Source organism: Myotis davidii, unplaced genomic scaffold (assembly GCF_000327345.1).
Source record: "Myotis davidii unplaced genomic scaffold, ASM32734v1 scaffold726, whole genome shotgun sequence".
Lineage (NCBI taxonomy): Eukaryota > Metazoa > Chordata > Mammalia > Chiroptera > Vespertilionidae > Myotis > Myotis davidii.
The window spans coordinates 1,428,049-1,443,015 of NW_006297808.1; the positions used below are offsets into that span (position 1 = coordinate 1,428,049).

Consider the following 14,967-nt stretch of genomic DNA (forward strand, 5'->3'; position numbering starts at 1 on the left):
GGACCTTGAAAACCATTGTAAGAGCTGGGAATTTATTTGGAAATCAATGTGAGTCTTGGAAGGCTTTGGAGCAGTGTCATGAAACGGTCAGATGTGCACTTTAGGGAGCCTGCTATGACTGCGTGTGATGGGGGAAGGAGGAGGATGGAGATAAAGAGACCAAGGGCAGAGAGGCCAGGGAGGAGGTGATGGCAGAGTGGGAGAGGGGACAGGTACCAGAGACGCTCCTCTGGGAGATTTGACAGGGGTGTATGTGCACGTGCTCCAGGCTAAGTTCACTCAGGGAGAAAGGAAAACCCATGGGGCAAGGGCAGAGTGAGAAGCGGGGCAGTCTGTCCTCCATGCCCATCCCAGCTGCTGGCACAGACTTGAGTATCAGACAGAGAACCCCAGGCTGGGGAGGGTAAGCTTCAGGATTGGCAGGGGAGCCCAGCCACCCCTTCTCCAAATAGGATGCCAGAGGGGGCTTCTGGGATTGTAAAGAAGCTGGGACACTCAGCAGGCCCTGCCTCCGCAGTCCTGTCTCCCCTCCTTGCTTGGTATGGTCTGACACATGCATCTTGATTCTTGTGACCCACCCATTATTATTCCCAGAACACCTCTCTTCTCTCTTCCTCTGTCCCTTCTCATACTTCAGAAAGCATAGATGGTTATTCATTCATTCATTCATTTATTCATTCATCCATTGAACATTTTATCATCAGGTCCTCTGAACTGAAAAGCTCAATTATCATTGTCATCCCCAAACCCTGTAGGATGCACTGGAGAAAGGGAAGAGCCAGCCTCAGTCTAGTGGGGAGCAAGGCCCATAACTGGTGGATGTTGGGGGATGGAATATGGGTTATGTGGGAGCATCCCTAGAGCTGCTGGGTATCTGTGGTGGCGGGAGGGTTGCTTGACCAGGTGACTTTGGAGCCAGTATTTACAGATGGGACCTCATAGAATGAGCACAGGTTTGCCAGGAGTGGAAGAAGGGGAAGAGCATTTCGTGCAGAGGGAATAGCACGAGCAGAACCATGGAGGAGGGAAGAGCACCAGGCACTTGTAGAAAAGTGTGGCTGGAGAATCAGGGCCTGGCCTGAAGGACAAAGGACCAGGCTGGGGAGAGAGGCCTCAGGAGGGGCCTTATTGTTAGGTGGGGAGTCTAACCATTCTTCTATAGGTGGCAGAGAAACCAAGGGCTGTTCCAGCAGGTAAGCACACAGCCGGAGCTGTTTTAGGAAGGTCACCCCTGAAGGGCGAGCCTGATTTGGACAGATGGAGAGAAGAGGGGGGCCTGCAGAGTGCCTTCAGGACACAGGTCACATGGCCTGGGGCCTCTCCTTCTGCAGCTCTGCTCCTCCCAACCTGGGACATCCAGAACCGCAGCAGAGTGCCTGCCTCAGCATTTCTAGAACATCCTATAAAAAGCAGATTTCTGGGGCCCACCTGTCCCAGTCAGAATCTGAGTGTGGGGACTGGGGGGCTGTACTTTTTAAAGCTCCCAGGTGACTGTACATTTAGAGTTGAGAGTTGGTGCCTCATTACTTTGCACCTGCTGTTCCCTTTAGCTGGATCCCCTTCTTCCTCTTTTTCTACCTCCTTGAACTTCAGACTCTGCTCACATGTCTCTGTGCAATGTTCGTTCCGGGACCTCTCCTCTGCATGCCCCCAAGTGCCTGGTTTGCCTTTCCATCTCGCTCAGTAATCAGCATGAACACTCATCTAGCATTTCCCACGTGCCAGCCACTGCTCTAGGGGTCTCATGTACTAACTCCTATAATCCTCACAACATCCTATGAAGGAGCCAGGTCACAGCAGAGGATACTGAGGTATACCAGCATCACCCAGGCAAGATGTGGTAGGACCACAGAGGCTGCACAGATTAGGAGTTCTTTGAGGGCAGGGACCCTGTGTCACTTGTGGTTGCAGGTCCCCAGTGCAAGCACAGGGCATGGCATGTGGGAGGTGCTGAGTTTCCCCATCTGTGGGATGGGCTTAAGGACGACAGTTCCCCCCTAGGGCTGCTCTGCAGCTTGGGGAAGTCCTCAGTCTTAATGGGGTTGTAAGCTGTGAGGTGTGTGGTCTGGGTGGGGCTGGTGAGAGGGTCCAGCAACAAAAGCCAGGACTCCTCTCTGGGCTTCTAGGATGAGTTTCCCAGAAAGAAGGCCTTTTCCCCTAAGTTCAGCCTCTCCCATAGAATTCAGACCCTCTCGACACTGGCCAGGGGCTGGGAGCAATCTCATGGCTGGGTACGGTTAGACAACCTGATGACAGTTCTATAGGCTGATGGCAGACAAGGTGGGAGAAGCCCCAGCTGCTGAAGCAGCCCTCACTGCCAATCTGACCTTAAAGGGCTTGTGCCTTCCCAGAGCAAAGAGGGACCCCTCTCCCTATCATTCATGCCTCCCACCCACAATCCCTCAGGTTATTGTCAATGATGTTTTAATTAACTGCTTAATTAACTATTTAGGCTAATCAGATTAATTGACATTAATTGGCTACCATTTGTCAAGGACCCTGCAAAGCTGTGCCTCTCAGAGTTGAAGTGTGTGACTGGGGCTGGCAGGGGAGTCAGGGAGGAGCTGTCACTGTGCTGTGGAGCTGGGGGGAGCCGGTGGCAGGCAGTGGACACCAGGACTGCTGGCCAGGGACTGTGCACCTCTCGGTGGTTCTCAGGGCTGGGCCCTTAACAGCTGAATTCTGGATCTTCACACTTTAGGAAGTGCATCACCTCTTCCTCTTCCTTAGTTGCATTAAGAAAGAAAGAAAGAAAGAAAGAAAGAAAGAAAGAAAGAGAGAGAAATAAAGAAAGAAAGAAGGAAAGATAAAAGGTTTAATGAGGGACCAGAGGGAAGAACCAGATACTTTCAATCCCAAAGGGCTGTAAAGACCTCAGAGGGGGAGAGACATTAAAACCCTAAATCAGCCATGATATAAGTAGGTCACCACATAACAACTTCTGGGATGAAATGTGCATAGTCAGTTTTAAAAAGAGGGTGGAGGAGCAGTATCAGGGAGATAAAATATGCAAAATATTAAACTGTGACAAAATGATCAGATTTCCATTATTTAGTCAATTACAGCCCCCAAAACTCATAGTACATTTTAATGCCTGTTTTAAAGCACAACTTACAGTTTTAAATTATAGCACTTGAAACAAAAAAGAAAAAAAAAAACTACTATGAAATGCATCCTACGTTTTGGAAAAAGAAAAAAAAAGCCAACCCACTCAAAACTGAGAGTGTGAGTTTGTCTTCAGAGCCATTCTCTCAAGATTAAATGGCTTTCATATCTAGTCCAACACTGAGCTGGAAGTCGGTAGCCTGCAGTCTTATTTTGACTTTGTCACTGACCCCCTGAGGGTCCCCTCCCCTCTCCGGTGAATCCCTGGCCTGTACTCCTGAGAGAGTGCTCACATGGAGCAGAGGAAGTGTGGATTTTGAATGTTCTAGAGATGAATTCAAATGTGAGGGGAGAAAGGGGTTCATCTTAGTGAGAGGGTCAAGCTCCCAGAATGGGGAGCACTTCCTGGGCAGGTGGAGGGGCTCCCCACTTGGTGACATAGCTCTCTAGCTTGGTGTGAGAAAACCTGGAGAATGAATGTGGGGTCTCTCCCCCACCCCTTAACTGCCCTATCCTGCAGCCCCTGGGGGGAGGAAGGAACAGGAGAGACTGGAGGCTGTTGCCTAGCAACAAGAGGCGCATCTGGATCGATGAGAATGGCAGCTGAGGCTCCAGGCTCCAGCCCCCAGCCCGGCTCTCTTTGATCTCACCCGGCCCAGCAGAAACCTGGGGGGGATGCCCAGGGCAGCCTGCCTGATTAGAGCAGAGTCAATAGAGGGAATTTTCCATAATGAGACGGTGTAGGCAGTGGAGGCAGCTGCCCCTGGCTTCTCCTGTCACCAGCCCCAGTGGGTAGAAGGCGCTTATCTGACTGTCCCAGCACACCCTTCCTCCTGATAGCTCCTGGGGAGGCACATCACCCACAGCTTTGATTATTCTCAGTCTTGGACTGCCAGGGACTCAGAGCCCAGCCTTACCCTGGCCCCAGGCTCCTGACATGTCATCTGGATGAGGAAACCGAGGCACCAAGAGGAAAAGATATATGGTTACAGAGCTTCTAGCTCATCTTACCTTTCCTCAGCCCAGCTCCCAGGTGTGAGCCTGGGAGGGCTGGGTCCTGATGGGGAGGAGACTGAGCTGAAGGGGATGATGGAAGCAGATGAGAGCATACGGGTTCCTCTGATTCAACTCCAGGGTCAGCATGGGAGGGTCCTTGGAGAGCATGGAGTCCTGACACGTAATTACGCGGGTCTCCCTAGGACACCTCACCAATGCCATCTGGCTTGGATCCTCCCCAGGACACAGAGATCACCACCTCCGTGGGAGACCATGCCATCAGATGTCCTTTCTCAGGCTCCCAGATCTACATTCTAGCTCAGACAGCAACAGGAAGCTGCCTGCTCCCTGGCTGGATGGCTACAGCTCCCTGAAGGCCAATGAGGGCCCTGAATAGGAGCAGAATGGGCTGGGTGGGGGCAGGAATTTCTTTGTTCTACTAGAGTGCAGGGGAGGCTAAAATACTACTTGCTTATTTGGTGTCAGTATTGCTCTATACAGATCTGTCTACTGGGTGGAACTGGTCTGTATTATTTTCAATGATCAGTATTACGTGTTCTGCTCCATTCCACTGGCCTGTATTACTGGTTTACTGTGGTTTGTGGGTTCCCCACTGTCTTCTGTTGATGTATCCAGTCTGATTGAGGCCCTCTATGGCCTGTCCTGGGCTCCAGTGGTCTGCACTGGTCTCACCTAGGTAGATGGACTGTCCTGTGGGCCTGAGTAGCAGGTTCCTTGTCCCTGGGACCTACCACTCGGATCCTCTGCTCTGGGAACCCAAACCAAAGCCAACAGGAACAGGAGGAACAGGGACCCTAGGCTGAGGGGCAGGCAAGTTCATCCTATCCCTTCAAAGACAGAGCTGGACTCCAGGGCCTACAAAGTATATGACCATGTGACCCATGCAAATGTCAACACACAAAGTCTAGGCATATTAAGAGCAGTAACTAGAGATCTTTCTCACTGAGGTCCCCAGAGATGGCAGTAATAAAACACAAGTAGTGAGCTCACTGTCAGTCCAAACACAGTCTGGGTTTCCACAAGCGTTCACAGATGGCTGCTTTGTGCCAAGTTCTATGCTGAGCATCAGGGACACGAAAATGGAAGCGTCCCAGTCACTGCCCTTGGCGAGCACTCACTAGGCCAGGGAACTAACAGCCGCAGTAGAACAGAGGTAAATGCTGAGAGTGGTAGCCAGGGGGCTGAGGCTCCAGGAGCACAACAGATGTGTGTCCCCCAGTGGAGGTCATGGAAGGCTTCACCAAGGAGGTGATGGCTTAAGCAGAGTCTTGTAGGATGAATGGAAGGGTAAGAGCATTCCAAGTAGAAGGACCAGCATAGACCAGTGTGTTCTTGGGTGGAGCAGAGTGCCCTGTGTCTGAGACATATCAGGGGCTGGACAGGATGCCCAGGACCCAGGTGCCAGCTAAGTTACCTGGGCTTTCTCCTGTGGTCAGGGGGCTTGCCCTCCTTCCTTTGCCTGCCCTGGGTCTCCCCTTTTGCTTCTGAGCACTTAGCCAGCCCCAGCACCTCCATTCCATAGCATAGACTGAGACTGCAGGGCAGGGGACAGCTCCAGAACAGGGGTGGGTAGAGGAGGGCAGGAGAGGACCAAGAGCACCGAGGCCCAGGCCCAGGATATGGTACCAGCACCCTTGTCGGCCAGGCTGCCTGGTCCTCCTGGAACCAGCACTCCATCATCCCAGCCAGCCCCAGCCTGGGGACTCTGGCCAAGGACTTCCTCCGGCTCCAACAGGGGCGGCAGGAAGCTCTGGCTGCTGAATAATTGAAAGGAAGGCTTTCAGCATTTCTCCCTCCCCCTTCCCCCACAGCATCTTCAGGAGGGTTGGGTAACAAGTAGCAGAGCCAGCATCTCCTGCCCTCCCCTCCTGAGAGAGTCCCCAGGAGGCAGAGAGGAAGCTCGCTCAGCTAACCCTCTCACTGCCAGCAGCCCAGCACCTTCCTCCCAGGCCTCACCCTGCAGCATTTTCTTAGCAGTGAATACTGGTCTCCACCGGTCCGTGTGGGTTGTTATCTGTGAAAAGTGACCTTGTTGGCCTACTAGTCTTCACAAGTTGGTAGTGATTTGGAATGGAAAATTATCTACATAATCTGTTGTGATTGATACTGATCTATATGTCCCACTGGTTAACCCATGCCTGTAGTGGTTTAGACTGGTTGGCATTGTTTATGGTAATACTAGCAAAGGTATTTGGACACAGAACTTAGTAAGTGCCCTTAACTAAAGGGTTAATTCCCTCAACCCTAAGGGGGTTACTAATATTAACACCATTTTACAAATGAGGAAACAGCACAGAAGTTGGGTCACTGTGGGGCACATAGTAAGTGATTTGAACATAGGCTGGCTCTTCTGCCACTTGCTGATCTGCACATGTTCGTCTTGATTTTTTTTAATCGAGCCTATTAATGCATTTCAAGTTTTATGTCTGCCTTAATTAATGGTGATCGAGTTAATGTGGAGTTAGGGTCACACCTCTCTCTAAAGGGTAAGGGCCAGCAAAAGTGAAGGCACCGGTTAGCAAAAGAGATCTTTCCAAAATGCCGATCTGATCATGGCCTCTCCAGCTCCACAGTCTTCTCTGGCTCCCTATTGCCTGCAAGGTACAGCCCTAGCTCCGCTGTCTCCTCCCACCCACTGTGCTCAGCTGTGCAACAAGCCCGTTCTCTTCCCTCTTTCCTCATTAAGCTTTCTTCACACGTGCCCCACACTCTACCCGAGACATCCTTCCTCCCCGTCTTTGTTCCACCAGCTCCTACGTATACTTCAAGACCTCTCCTCCAGGAAGACCTCCTAACTATATTCCTTCTCACACACACACCCTCTCAGTTAATGTCACTACATGTCCACCATTCCAGCACTTACTTTGCTATCCACGTTACAGGCATCCCTGCTTCTCCCCCTACATCTCTCTCACCCTCTGCTGGGCCCCAGAGTGCCCACTCGCTGAATAGCTGTGACATGAGGGCTTGACCTGCCCCTAGAGCTGAGGGGCTTTCACCCCATCCTGTGGCCTTTACCCCCACGCCAACCCACCCTCCTGGGCAGGGAGCATGGGGAAGGCTTTCAGGGTGTTGTAGCCACTGGGCTGGAGAGGCTCATGGAGTCTGGAGAAGGTCCCCACAGGGAAGGGTGGGGTTGACAGGAGACAGCCCCCCCCGCCCCCCCCCCCCCCCCCCGTGCTCAGGAAACACATCGGTGTCACCGGTACCGCATGGCTTCAGTGTCAGCGACGGAGGTGGGGTGACACCCTGAGCTTCCTTGGACACAGTGAGATGGGTGTCTTTCCCAGCTTGGATAAATGTGTTGACAAACCATTGTTGTTGCACACTCACTTTTACAAAGACCGGACTTAGTGTCACAACCTAGGTATGTGGTTTCATGTGTGTTTGTCAGTTCCATCGTGTTTCTGACAGTTACAAAGAATTCTTTTCCTCCAGGAAATCCAGGAGGCATGTCCCTCTCCACCCTCTCTCTCACGCTGGGCTTTTTCTCTGGAAGGCCTCACACTGTGCTCACAGCCCCCACCTCAAAGGAAGGCAGCTCCCCACCATGATTCCACTCCACCCTGGTCCACTTAGCCCCAGGGCTGCCCCCTGCCTGCCCTTGCCCTTAGCCTGTGCTGCCCCCACCTGGACTTTTCCTTCCTTACAAGGAGCAATTCGTCTTCCAAAGGGCCTTCCCTGACCTTCCCAGGCCAAGCAGACTTTCCCTGGTCTCTTATTGACTACCCCAGCACCAAGCCAGGGTGCAGGGAGGGGTGTAATTAGGGTCTGTCTTCATAACAAGCTTGTCACTGAAAGAATGAATGATCCCACCACGCTGGGAGGTAAGGAGTATTGTCCTCATTTTACAGATGAGAAAACTGAGGCTCAGGAGGTTTAATGACTTTTCCTGGTCACCCAGGTAGAACCAAAATTCAAGCTCAAGTCCTCTGACTCCAAATCCAGTGCTCCTTGTCCACCCACCCCACACCTGGCTTTCTGGGCCCGTGGGGGACCACAGAAAGACCTTAGTAGCAAGAATGTGGTTATATTGTGTGTGACTGGGGATTGAGAGCTTACTTGAAGCTCTGGGAACCTGTACGTTTGAGGGTGTGGAGGCCTTGAGTCCTGGCATCATCAATGGGGAGGGAGGTCTCTGGCAGGTGGAGGCAGGGAAAGGGGCCCCCAGGTCAGTGAGAGCTGCCCCCTGGTGAGAGAGGCTTCTGAGCCTCCAGAATAAAGGGGGCCCCTAGGTGGGTGCCACTGGTGCTGGAGGCTGATGCCCTGGGAGTGAGGTGGGGAGGGGAGGAGTTTGCTGAGGCCAGCCAGAGGATAGTGGCCCATGTCACCTCAGCAGGCTCCTCAAAGTGACCTCCACCTCCTGCCCTGAGCTCCTGCTTCTGCTCTCTCTTCCCTCCACAATCAGCAACCTGTTCACTCTCCAATCTGTCTCCAACTATGTAATGACAGTTCCCAAATCAGGCCCGAGCTCAGCCTCCCGACTGCCAGACCCATGATCTGAGGCTCCTGGGCATCTCCCCCTGGATGACTAGGGACTCCACCAAGTCCAAAACAGGACAGTCATCACTGACAAATAATAACGAGCATTGGTACCATGTATGAGATATTCACTGCATGCTAAGCACAGTGGTACCATTTCACATGTATTCATCCTTTACACCAAATTCTGGGGAGCGTGCTGTTATTAGTTCCATTTTACAGGCAAGGAAACTGAGGCACAGAATTTAAGGCACATGACAAGGTCACTCAGATTATGAGTTCCCAAAGAGCATAGCCCTGTCTCAGCTTCAAACCAGAGTTCCCCAAGGCAAGGCCCAGTCTCCCCCTCAGACACATATGTCGTCCACTGCTCCCTCTCCCCAGACCCAGCCAGGTCACTACCAATCTGAGCGAGCACCTCACCCTTCTGAGCCCAGGATGAGTGATGATCTCATTAGCTGGGAGGCTCCGTGCCTGTCAGCAGACTGGACACTGCAGTACAGATGGACTGTTTCACCTTCAATTAATCTCTACCAGCAGGGCTGGACTTGCAGGGACCGGCAGCCAAACTGTTCCATCCTGTCTCCGTCAGGCCTACTCAAGGGACCGGGCTTGGGTCTGGGAGTAGAAGGAATGCCCAGGGACTCAGCCATGAGGCTTGTGAATTAGAGGTCTGGCTCTTTAACCACTCAGATCTGCAGGACTTAATCTGCACATGGGTTTGGCTGGCCCAGCCCATGGGCTTGCCCTTGGGACCTGACCCAGTGCTGGAGACAGCCTCAGGGCGGAGCTCTGGGGGGGCGGCAGCAGTGGCTATAGAAGCAGGAAGGAGGGGGGCTGAAGGCTTGGCAGTACACATTTATAGTTACCTAGATTTCCAGACTAGGAAAGGACCTGTGGGTGGAGTCTCTGAGTCCAGCCTCGCTCCCCACATTGGCCAGTGGGGAAACAAGAGTCCAGAGAGGGGAAGAGACTTCTTGGTCCAACAGCCAATTAGCAGTAGAGAAAAGACTTCTCATTTGCTGCTCTGCCTCCAAAGAGACTGTGTCAGTGTCCCCAGGGACCTTGGCAAGTTAGGGTCAGGGTTAGGGTTATGGCTCTAGATGTCATATCTGCCTGCTTGACCCCCACAAGCCCCTCACCCTCAACACACTTTTAATCTGCCCTCCACGTTCCCCATCACAGTAAATGGCTGTACAATCTACCTGGTCACTCAAGTCAGCTCATCCACATCCAGTCACATCCTGCCAAGTCTGTCTATTTCTTGAATTCTATTCAGGCCTCACCTGCTCCGGTGTCCCTGCCTCCAGCCCCTCCCACCCCCTTGGAATCCTGCCCTGACCAACCAGGCAAAGCTGCAGACACTACACCTGATAACTATTGGTTTCCCAAGCCAGACTTCGAGCTCCCAGATAGCCAGGGTGGACTGTGTTCATCTCCAAATCCTCAGCCTTTCATTGGGTGGGGCCCAGAGTAGATGTTGGGTGAGTGTTTGGGTGAATATAGTATCTATCTCCTGCTTGAACAGTCTCTGTAAAGGGGAACTCACTCATCCTGGGATGAGCTGAACTGCTTAGTTTTGTTCTGTTTTTAATTAAGATTTGATTGTTGGGGGCAGGAGGGGTGGATCTTTTATGGACTTAGCTGAAGTCCACTCTAGATGACTTCCCTGAAGGAATTTGGCTTTGTCTTCTGGGACAAAGGCCAACAGTGGGTGAGTCTCTAAAGGGGACAGAATGATAGTGGGAGAGATTGGCTAGGACCTTGTTCCTCTCAGTGTGGTCAAAGGACAGCATTTGAGAAATTGTTAGAAATTGGAATTCTCAGACACTACCCCAGATCTACTGAGTCAGAAACTCAGGGTGGGGCCCGGCCGCTGGTTTCAACAAGCCCCCAGGTGACTCTGAGGCCTGATAAAATGTGAGAACTGCCGCTCTGACAGGCCTCCCAATTGCTAGTCCATGATCTATATCAAAACCACCTGGGGAACATTAACAATTTAACCTCCAGAGATATTTATTCATTAGATCTGGGGTGAGTCCCAGGTAACATGAACATATAAAATGCAAGACACCAGGTTAAATTTGAATTTCAGATGAACAGTGAATCATTTTTTTTTAGTATAAGTATGTCCCAAATATGAAATTCATGAAATTCAAATTTAATTTAACTGCACATTCTATATTTTTATTTGGCAACCCTACCTACTTATAAGCTTCCAGCGATTCAGCTAGGTTTGGCCTATATCCTCTACCATCCTTTAAATATTTAAAGATAGGGATTCTGATCATCTGTATATTCTTATCATTTCCTTATTCTACACATCATATTTTTGTTGCTATACCATAGGGTAACATACACTTTTGGCAGCCACATCATGATTGCATCTCTGACCATTGAAAAGCTCTAAATCCTTCCTAAATATGCTGCCTCTAAACCAGCGGTTCTCAACCTGTGGTCGCGATCCCTTTGGCGGTCGGGTTGTTCTAAGACCATCCTGCATATCAGATATTTACATTAGGATTCATAACAGTAGCAAAATTACAGTTATGAAGTAGCAAGGAAAATAATTTTATGGTTGGGGGTCACAACATGAGGAACTGTTTTAAAGGGCCAGAAGGTTGAGAACCACTGCATTTCTACCCATTCCAATTTTAGAAAGTTAGTTTGGGACCTAGCCGCAGAATGTGGCATTTTTCACTATCCTGTTTCACCTTCTTAGATTCCTTCCATTGCTCCAGCCTGTTGCGTCCTTTTAGATTCTGACTCTGAATTCGTGAGCCTTCCCAGATTGTATCCTTGGTGAATCTGATTATCAGATTGTCAAAGTTCCCTCAAAACCACCTGGGGAACATTAACAATTTAACCTCCAGAGATTTTTGGATCAATGGTGAGGACAGAGCCCTATGGTCCCCCATTAAATACCTCCATCTAATGTGACCTTGACCTATTAAGTATCTCTCTTAAACATAGGTCAATCTATCCACCAATTACAACCGTACAGACTATTAGTTCCCACCAGCACGATGTCTCTTTGCCTTATGACATCTCACAAGGATTTCATAAAAGATAATGTCAGTGCCTCACAGAAAGACCATGAGCCTGCAATAGCTCCCTGGTTTGCTGGCCCAGCAACCCTAACATAGTGAGCAATGACCCCTGCCTCTTCTCTAGGGGTTAAAGGGCCATCCTTTTAATAACCGACCTCAGATGCCAGCCTGGCACCCTCCACCTCACCAGAAGTTGGTAGAATCCACCATCTGTCCTAGTGAAAATGCAGACTGCACCTGCCCCCTGTACCTTCGCACCCTGAAAGATTGCCCCCAGAAGCCCAGAAATCTCACCCAGACATTTTCCTAGTGCTGGGAATAGAATTCCTGAGGGTCTGGAGATCTGACTCTGCTGTTCAGAACTGCCCCCATCAGCTCTTCTTTCCCTGCCCGCAAGGAGCTGGGCCAAGCTCTAGGCTGGGGAGCCTTACTCGCATCAGAAGGTAAGCCTGCAGAGCAACATGGCTAAAAACCTGGCTTTCTACCCACACCTTCAATGTGCCTCCGGCATTGCCAGGCTCTGGGGAGGCTCTGAGGAGTGTAATGAAGGGACGGTCCCCTCCCCTCAAAGGGCTCACAGTCTAGAACAGGGGTCAGATGAAAACAAGTTGAACCTCCATATCGAAAGAGGTGAGGACAAAAGCAGTGGGAGTCAAGGAGAGAATGACTCATCCTTCCTCAGAAGTGGGGAAGGCTTCCCAGGGGAGTGACATTTGGGCTGGGCCCTGAAGGATGAGTAGAAGTGCCAGATGGAGAAGAGGGTTGCAGGCATTCCAGCATAGGGTAACCACATGGGCAAAGGCACAAAGGAGTGAGAATGCTTGCCTGGGAACCCACGACCAAGACTGAGGGGCTGGATGTTGGTTGCAGGATGAGGTGTATCAAGGAATGAAGCTGCAGGATAGCACAGGCCAAAACATGAAGGAGTCTTGCAGGCTGTACTGAGGGCCGTGCCAGGCATTCCTCCAACCCGCCTCGCGTCCTAACTGGTTCCCATTTGTTCTATCCATATGCATTGAGTTCCACTTGCTTGGGCACTTTGCTGGCACTAGGAGCAGAACACTAAACTGCCCCCAGCCTGGGAGAGCCAGGCCCGTGAACTCACAGTGACAACAGTGAGTGGCAAGAGCTCTGGGAGGGCAGCACCTTCCAGAGGGCTGAGGGAAGGCTTCCAGAAGGTGGCGATGCCTACGAGCAGTAACTTTAAGAACATGTAGGAGTCAGGGGAAGTGTCCCAGGAAAAGGGAGAGACAAGAAAGATGGAGAATCTGTTGGAAGGGGCTTGGAGGCTAGATCAAAAGGCAGGTTGTGTCACAAATTTCAGCCAAAGTGACAGGAGGTCACTAGAGGCTGTTAATCAGAGCATGACACCTGATTTGCTCCTGGACTGATCTCCCAGGTTGCTGATGCAGGATGGATGGAGAGGGTGCGGGGGGGGGGGGGGGGGCAGGACACTCAGGCCGAAGTGGACCAGAGTAAGGGGCTTGGACTGAGATGGTAATGGGAGGGAAGGAAGTGGATAAATGTGAGCAATGTGAAAAGAGAGGATGAGGGGCCAAACTTGATGATAGGTGAGCTTCAGTGGGCCAGGACAGTGGTGGTCTCCAAGCTCTATGCATGCCCCTGGTTCAGGTGAGCAACATTTGGAGGTGTCACCCATAAACTAAGCACAGTGGCCAAGGCGGGGGGTGGGGGCAGGGAGCAGAGTTCCCAGAGCTCTTCATGGGGGCTGGAGAGTAGGTGATGCTTATGGATGGCCCAGGAGAAGCCTTGGTGGAGTGGGGAGCAGAGGTGGGATAGGGACAGGCAGGGTGCCTACAGGGTTTGGGGTGGAGAGAGGTTAAAAGAACATTGTCGGTCTGTAAACACCCAAGAGCCCTCCTCTCCTGAAGAGTCTGGATGATGCTCCCAGACACAGGAGGGGATCAGAGGTTCAGAGAGGGGTAGTGATGTTCTCAGGGTCACTCAGCAAGGAGTGGAGGAGCCTGGCCTGGAACCCAGGGACTTGGGACTTAAGAGGATAGACATATAAAGGAGTTTATGTTCTCATAACCACTTTCACTCTGTCCCCTTTAGAGCTTCCATGCCTCTCACAGTCCCCCTCTCGCTTCTCTGCCTTCCAATCTCTGTGTCTCTGAATGTCCCCCATCCCCATCACACTGAGGCCAGTAGGGGAGTGTGTGTTAGTGGTTGTGTTGCAGGGAAGGTCCATCCAGGATGTCCAGATATGCCCAGTCTCTTCTTCTCTTCCCACCTCCCTCCACTCTTCCCCTCCCTGGCATCCCACTCCCTGAGAAGGAGGCCTCCCTGTTGCTTAGCAACTAGCAGAGCCTTGGAGAAAGGAAATGGAAATAGCTCAGAAGGTGCCTCCCTCTGTTAAGATAGGTCCTTGGTGTGTATGTGTGTGTGTGTGTGCACGCATACTTGTGTGTGCCCACGCAAATGCATGCATATGCTCTACCTTGGGCCTAGTGTGGAGCCAGGACTTCTTACCTCCCAAGACGTGCTGATTCCCATGTCACCCCGAGCCTGTAGGAGGATGTGGCTGCCTGGAAAGCTAATGTCAGTGCCACTTTTGGTCACATCCGCAGAAGCAGTGTTTCCAGAACAAAGGAGGGTTATAATCTGGATCAGGCCCTCACCTGGCCTGCTGGTTTGGGAGCAGTTAGCCAAATCTAAGTGGGGACTGAAAACTGCATCTGCGGTGGGAGTGCCCCTAAGCCTGGAGAAGGCTCTGTCTTCCCATCTCTGCAGGGCTGCCCTGGGAGGTGGGAGCACATGTGGTCTGTGATTCCCCCCAGCCAGAGCCAGGACAATGAGTGTTTTGGGGAGAAGGGGATTTAAACTGACCCTGAAGGAAAAACAAGGATAAAACTAACAAATTTTCCCAGGGACTAATTTGATTGCCTGGGGAGATGCCAGCAGGTGGGCAGGCAAAGGCTAGGCGGACAGGCCCAGGCATTGGTCCAAGGCAGAGAGGATTGTCCTGGTGGCTATAGGTCCCTGAAAATGATTCTATTCCAAGCCAACGCCCCTTAGAAACGATCTATAGTCCCGCCTGCATTCACCCATCTTACAGTGTCCGATCCCCCCTCCTGCTCTGAGGTGTGACCCAAAGGTGCAGACTTGCTGTCCACCCCCCTCCGCAGTCTGAGGGGAAACGGATTAGAGCCATGAGTGGGCCTTTAAATCTTCAGGATTAACCCGCGCGGAGAGGAGCTTAGCAGGTGGCCGAGAAGTGACCATCTCGCCTCGTGTCTGTGTCTCCCTAGGGCCGCGGCCAGCAGCTCCGGGGCCAGCCGCTCTGCCCTCC

The 14,967-nt window shown here is 51.7% G+C and overlaps 1 long non-coding RNA gene across 1 annotated transcript in view; it reads left to right on the forward strand.

Moving 5' to 3' along the window:
* The first annotated feature begins 2,979 nt into the window (after nucleotides 1–2,979).
* Nucleotides 2,980–14,967, forward strand: part of LOC102765637 — a 17,840-nt gene continuing 5,852 nt past the window's right edge. Inside the window, exons 1-2 of the long non-coding RNA XR_436169.2 lie at nucleotides 2,980–2,989; nucleotides 6,372–6,374. This is a non-coding gene — a long non-coding RNA (uncharacterized LOC102765637). The remainder of the gene's footprint in view (nucleotides 2,990–6,371; nucleotides 6,375–14,967) is intronic.